This window comes from Suricata suricatta, chromosome 8 (assembly GCF_006229205.1).
Source record: "Suricata suricatta isolate VVHF042 chromosome 8, meerkat_22Aug2017_6uvM2_HiC, whole genome shotgun sequence".
Classification (NCBI taxonomy): domain Eukaryota; kingdom Metazoa; phylum Chordata; class Mammalia; order Carnivora; family Herpestidae; genus Suricata; species Suricata suricatta.
Window position 1 is genome coordinate 124100616 of NC_043707.1, and position 5677 is coordinate 124106292.

A 5677-nucleotide genomic window follows, 5' to 3' on the forward strand; every position below is an offset into this window, starting at 1 on the left:
GCCGCCCGCCCACTCAGAGCGCGTGCCCGTCTCTGCGGCACTAGACCCTGCCGCCCGCCCACTCAGAGCGCGTGCCCGTCTCTGCGGCACTAGACCCTGCCGCCCGCCCACTCAGAGCGCGTGCCCGTCTCTGCGGCACTAGACTCCGCCGCCCGCCCACTCAGTGCGCCTCTGCCAGTGGGGCCTGTCCTTCCTGGCTCTCCTTCCTAAGCCAACTGCCTGTCACTGGCTCCTCTTTCCTCCACTCACCCTCTACAAGTTCATCTCTTGGAGGTTTCCCTCCTCCTCCTCCCCCCCCTCCCCCCTCCTCTTCCTCCTCCTCCTCCTCCTCTTCTTGGGTGGAAGAACGGTAAGCTGGGAAGGATGTCACAAGAGTAGGAACAGAATCTCCGGCAATGAAGGGGGCGAGGGGGTTAGTGTGGAAAAAGTACATGATTCCAAGAGATTCTAATCTGCCTCTAGGTCTTTCCTGCCTACACACCCTGAAAATCACTCATCTGTATGATTCATGTATCCAGATTCAACCTCTCTGTCCTGAGTTCCAGACTTGTATTTTTAGCTTCCTATTATACATATCTACCTGTGTGGCCCACAAATTATTTTAACCTTCATACCTTTAATTAGATTATTGTGCTGGAAGTCTCCCATCTGGAAAGGGGCCAGGGTGGGGGTAGGGGTGGGTAAATGTTTTCTCACTAAGGCTTTCTTTGTAATCTTTCTCTTCAAGAGTAAGCTGTCAGAGTTCATAATTCTCGCAGCACTTATAACCACTGTGATGTACTTATCTGAAGACTGTTTGTTTACAAATCAGTCCCAGCTACCAGACCCTGAGTGCCTTTGAACCCCCGGTCTCTTGCAGTTTCTGGCTGGCAGTATATGCTTAATAAGGACCGCAGAATGAAAGCGGACAGCACTGCGTCTACCCCACTGATACGGCAGCACAAAGGAAAATTTAATTCTATGTGAGATCAGACACAGCTTCCCCACAGATGATATGGAGAGACTTAAAGATAAGCAGAATTTCAGCAGAAAAACGATGGGGTGCCTTCCAGGCAAAGCCGGAACAGTCCATGGACAAGGGCAGGACGCATCATCGTGAACCCAGATCTGATGTGGCCAGAGGGTACTGTATTTGTTGGGCTGGCAGGAGGCAAAGTTAGAAAGGGAGGCACGGGCTGCCATGCTGCCTTAAAGGCTGGGCTCAGGGTCCTGATACAAAGCCCAGTCAACACCAGCACACTGCTCAAGGTTTTCAGGCAGGGAAATGACATGTTGACCCAATTTAACTTTCGATATTACTCAAAGTGGATTGTCTTTATAGCTTATCTCTTACAGGCGCTAATGTTTTATCTCACCCCACCTCCAACCCGTTACAAAGACTTGAGGAAAACACTGTGCGTGGGTTTTTAGACATTGGAAAATTGGGGAGTTCTGAATGGCCACATATGAAGTATGAGAAAATCAAGCCATTTTTGATAAGATTTCTCGTTTGTATCAAGTTCCTTCCTCCAACCCCTAAAAAGTAAAAAAAGAAAAAAAAAAAAAGAAAGAAAAATCAGAGCACAGGAAACAATCCCTTACTTGACTTAAAAAAAAATTCTTAGAATGTTACACCTTCATTTCCTGTTTTCTACCTTCACGTTGGGGTAACTTTTTCTTTTGCCATAATTTCAAACAAAAGAATAATACAAGGAATTCCTAAATACTTTTTACCCAGAGTTACCAATACATTTTTGCCCATTTTTAGAATCACTGCTGCTATACATATACTTTTACCCCAGAACCACTGAGAATAAAGACAAGTATGCTGTCTTTACTCCCAAATCCTTCAGTGTCAGAACAAGGTCAATTTCTTATATGAGCCACAGTACAGGGATCAATACCAGGACATTTAACACTGACAGAATACTGTTATCTAAATCAGTGTCTATCTTCAAATTTTGTCAGTTAGCCCACTAATATCCTTAAGATTATTTTCTCTTCAAATGTTTTAGGTTATTGTTAAATAATTTGCCTTTTGTCCCTAGATATTTCAAAAGTCTTTAGTACCGCTACATTTTCTTCACTTATGCATTGCTGTGTATTTGATACACTTTAAAAGGATGGATGGATGAAATATCACAGTAACTGCAAACAAGCGTGAACAGTTTTTAAGTATATGCCGAGAAGATTCAGTCTCCATAATCAATTTTCTAGATTTAAACTCTGGCTCCCCAGTACTCTTTTTCTTTATGTTTTTATTTTATTCTTGAGAGAGACAGAGTACGAGCAGGGGAGGGGCAGAGAGAGAGGGAGACACAGAATCTGAAGCAGGCCCCAGGCTCTGAGCTGTCAGCACAGAGCCTGATGCAGGGCTCGAACTCACAGACTGTGAAATCGTGACCTGAGCGAAGTCGGAAGCTTAACCAACTGAGTCATCCAGGCAGCCCTCCCCAGTACTCTTTATTAGGCAAATTACTGTCTCCCTTCCCATTTCCTGAACTGTAAAACAGAATTATAAAATAATAACCCTTACCCAATAAGGATGTCAGGAGAACTAAATGCTAAGTGCTCAGAACAATGCTTTGCATATTTAGTGCTCCATGATTTTTACATGGGCACGATCAACAGATGGGTTGAGAGGACACCAATAATATCAGAACCATCAGTGGAACAGATATTCAAACAATAAAATCAGAAACATACACGCCCATATTAACTTAATTCCAAGCCATTGAAAGACTACAAAAATAAACACTTTGCATCATTTCAAGAAAACGGTTCAGTAGCTGATCTAGCAAGAAACCAGCTCAGAGCAACTACTGGAAATAGTACTATGGCTCCACAAGGAAAACCTTTAAAGATTTAAAAAACAGTTGGCTGAGAAAAGGCATAGTGCTTTTTTTATGAGTTTCATGGAATTTCATGCTGTAATTCAATGCACACAGTATTAGAGATACTATCTTTCAGATGAAGCCTCCCTTGCGGAAAGCAAGCCACGAGCCTTTTTTGGATACAGCTTAAGTCAACATCATCACCCATTTATTTCGTGATTTTCTGACATCATAAAATGCAGTTCGACTGGAACAGAAAGAGAGAAATGATCAAAATCAACTAGGGGAAATGACAATCTTGGCACAGCTGTCAAGAAATCATCCTTATAAGGTAACTCAGCTTAGCAAGCAGCTTGATCTTATTAAGGCAAAGAAACAAATTACCAAAGTACATTGTTTCTATGCTGTCATTACTGGAGTGGTTGCTAACTGGCCCCTCAGACTATTACAAGACTAAGCTGTCCCTAAGTTTCCTGCCCCAGGGAAACAAGGACAGGTCTAACATCCTCCCGCTTCCGGAAACAAAGGTTCTGTGCTGCTCAGGGTTTAGCATCATCTCAGCACAACTGCAGCTGTGGTTGGCTTCTGGCAAATTGTTTCTTCATGGAAACATCAAATGAGTGGAAAACTCCAAGGAGTGTGGCCATCTGCTCTTCTCCCAGCCTTGTGACAAAAGTAATCCATCAAGGCAAAACGGCAGGCGTGTGCATTTGACTTGGCCATTTTAAGTTTTGACCAGGAAAAGGTGAATTCAGCCTCTTCCAGGATTTTTTGAAAAAACAGAATTTTTCAAATTGTGCTTCTCAACTTGTTGAACCTTTAAAAACGCTTAGCTAGATTCACTTTGTGATTTTTTTGATGCACTCAAAATGCTACCAAGCGATACCGGAAGCAAACAAGTTACTCCAACTCCGGCTTTGTACATGCTCTGCTCACTAACCTTGGAGAAAGTCACTTGGCTTTTTATTTGTTCTCTCATATATAAAATAAGAAGAATACTCACAGGTGTTGCTGAACTAGTAAATTCCTTTAAAAACCTTCTAAATTAGAATTCAGACTAGATTTCTTTAAAAAAAGAAAAACCCTCAGAATTGTTGATACGGGGGTTCTGAAGAGCTATCATGTAACCTCCAATGTCTGTTCTCTCCTCATGGGCCACTTAGACATAGACTTTTAATGCTTTTTAATAGTTGCGGCAAAAGGAAAAAAAACTGGTGCAGAAGTAAATTAAGTGAAAATCAGATTTTTGCAGTTTTTCTGTTTCAATGACCCTCTTTTCATGGATAATTTAGAATTAGTCCTATTATCATTATTAAGGTTCAGGGCTCCGTCAGGAATAGAGGGATTTCTTAGTGTGGTATAGAGAACAGAAGTAAACAACAAATATCGACTGTCAGAACACCTGAAAATAACAGATTATAAAGGCTTATTGAAGTAGAGCTATCAAAGGCTGATGCTGTTTTGCTGTACATAATGCAGTTTCCCTCACCGTATAACCTCTACATTCTAGACAGATCCACTGTCTGTCTTGCACATTTGTGGGTTTTTTGGGGGTCTAAACAACAAATGGCATTCAACTTTAGAGCTTCCATTATTTCACAGGCTTCAGCCTAATGGATTTCCAAATCACTATTTTTTTTTCATGATGTTCTGCTTAATTCTTTCAACCAACAAATCCTCCGACGCCATACAAAATGCGTTCTCATTTGTAATCCTTGACATCCGTATGTTTAAAAGCTTTACAAACGTTCAATTCAATAACAGGAAAAATCTTGTTTTCCCTAAAAGTACTCTTCTGCAGCTAGGAAAGAAAAGGTTTGCCACAGCAGCGAAATGAAAAGCTGATAGCATGACTAAAGAAGGGGGGAGGTCTTCAAGCCTTTCACGTCTTCCTCCATCCAAAGTCCTCAATACCAACATCAAGTGCCTGCCAAAAAGTACAAATTTGTGTGATGCACAAAAATCTATACCCTGAGTCTCAATGCTGTGTTTTTATAATTTAATAAATTGAAAGAGCCAATGAAATAGTCTCCGATGATCGTAAATCATATGCAATCACAGCTACAAATTAATCCGTTGCTTTTCTTACCAAATAGTACATCACAGACATCCATAAAATGCAGAGAACTCTATGCAAAGTGCAAATAAACGTGGTGTGCTAGATGGCTTTCTGTACAGGGGAGCCAGTATTTCTGGCTTTGAGCACTACACTAAAACATCACTTTAATGAATCGTAGCTTGTAACCGAAACACGGATCTGATCTGCTCCCTGCACTAGCCTCCTAATCCCTGAAAGAGAGGATCAGATTTTGCACGGAATCTGGAAGCAACCTGGAAACAACAGACCACTATCCCTCTACCGGTCCAGACACCAGATGGAAGCAGACAGACAAGTTTCAAGAAGTTAGCGAATAAGTAAAGCGACGGCCACCAGCGTGCATCAAGGGGGTGGTGTGGGGCTTCGAACTCCCCGCCGTCCCTGTTGCCGAGTGCACCCTTCCTGCCTGCAGCAGGATGGCCTGTCAGCTATTCAAAAAGTCAAAGTGTTGAGAGAAAACTGCTGGTGGACAGTAGAGAACAATTTTTGTTTTGTTTTGTTTTCCAAGACACCACCCCAGAGCTGGGCGCGCAGCCTCTATGTCTAGGGTCTCGGGCACCGAACGGCCACCTCTCCGGCGTCTGCGGACTCTTTCTTTAACTTTCCGCACCCCGCACCCTCTTGTGCTGGTTGCACAACCTGTTGGGAGAGGCCGGGAGCCAGCCCCACCCGGCGGGGAACTCACCTGCGAGCTTGGCCACTGCAGGAAGGCGGGCAGGCGCGAGGCCGGGGCGGCCCGACGGGCCACGCGGGCGCCGGGCCTGGG

The 5677-nt window shown here is 43.4% G+C and overlaps 1 protein-coding gene across 3 annotated transcripts in view; it reads right to left on the reverse strand.

Annotated features, from left to right (window-relative positions):
* RCAN3 (RCAN family member 3) overlaps positions 1-5677 on the reverse strand; it is a 36147-nt gene extending 30470 nt beyond the window's left edge. For all 3 annotated transcript variants that reach the window (XR_003911587.1, XM_029946431.1, XM_029946430.1), the window contains exon 1: positions 5597-5677. The gene's annotated coding sequence lies outside the window, so the exon portion shown is untranslated. The remainder of the gene's footprint in view (positions 1-5596) is intronic.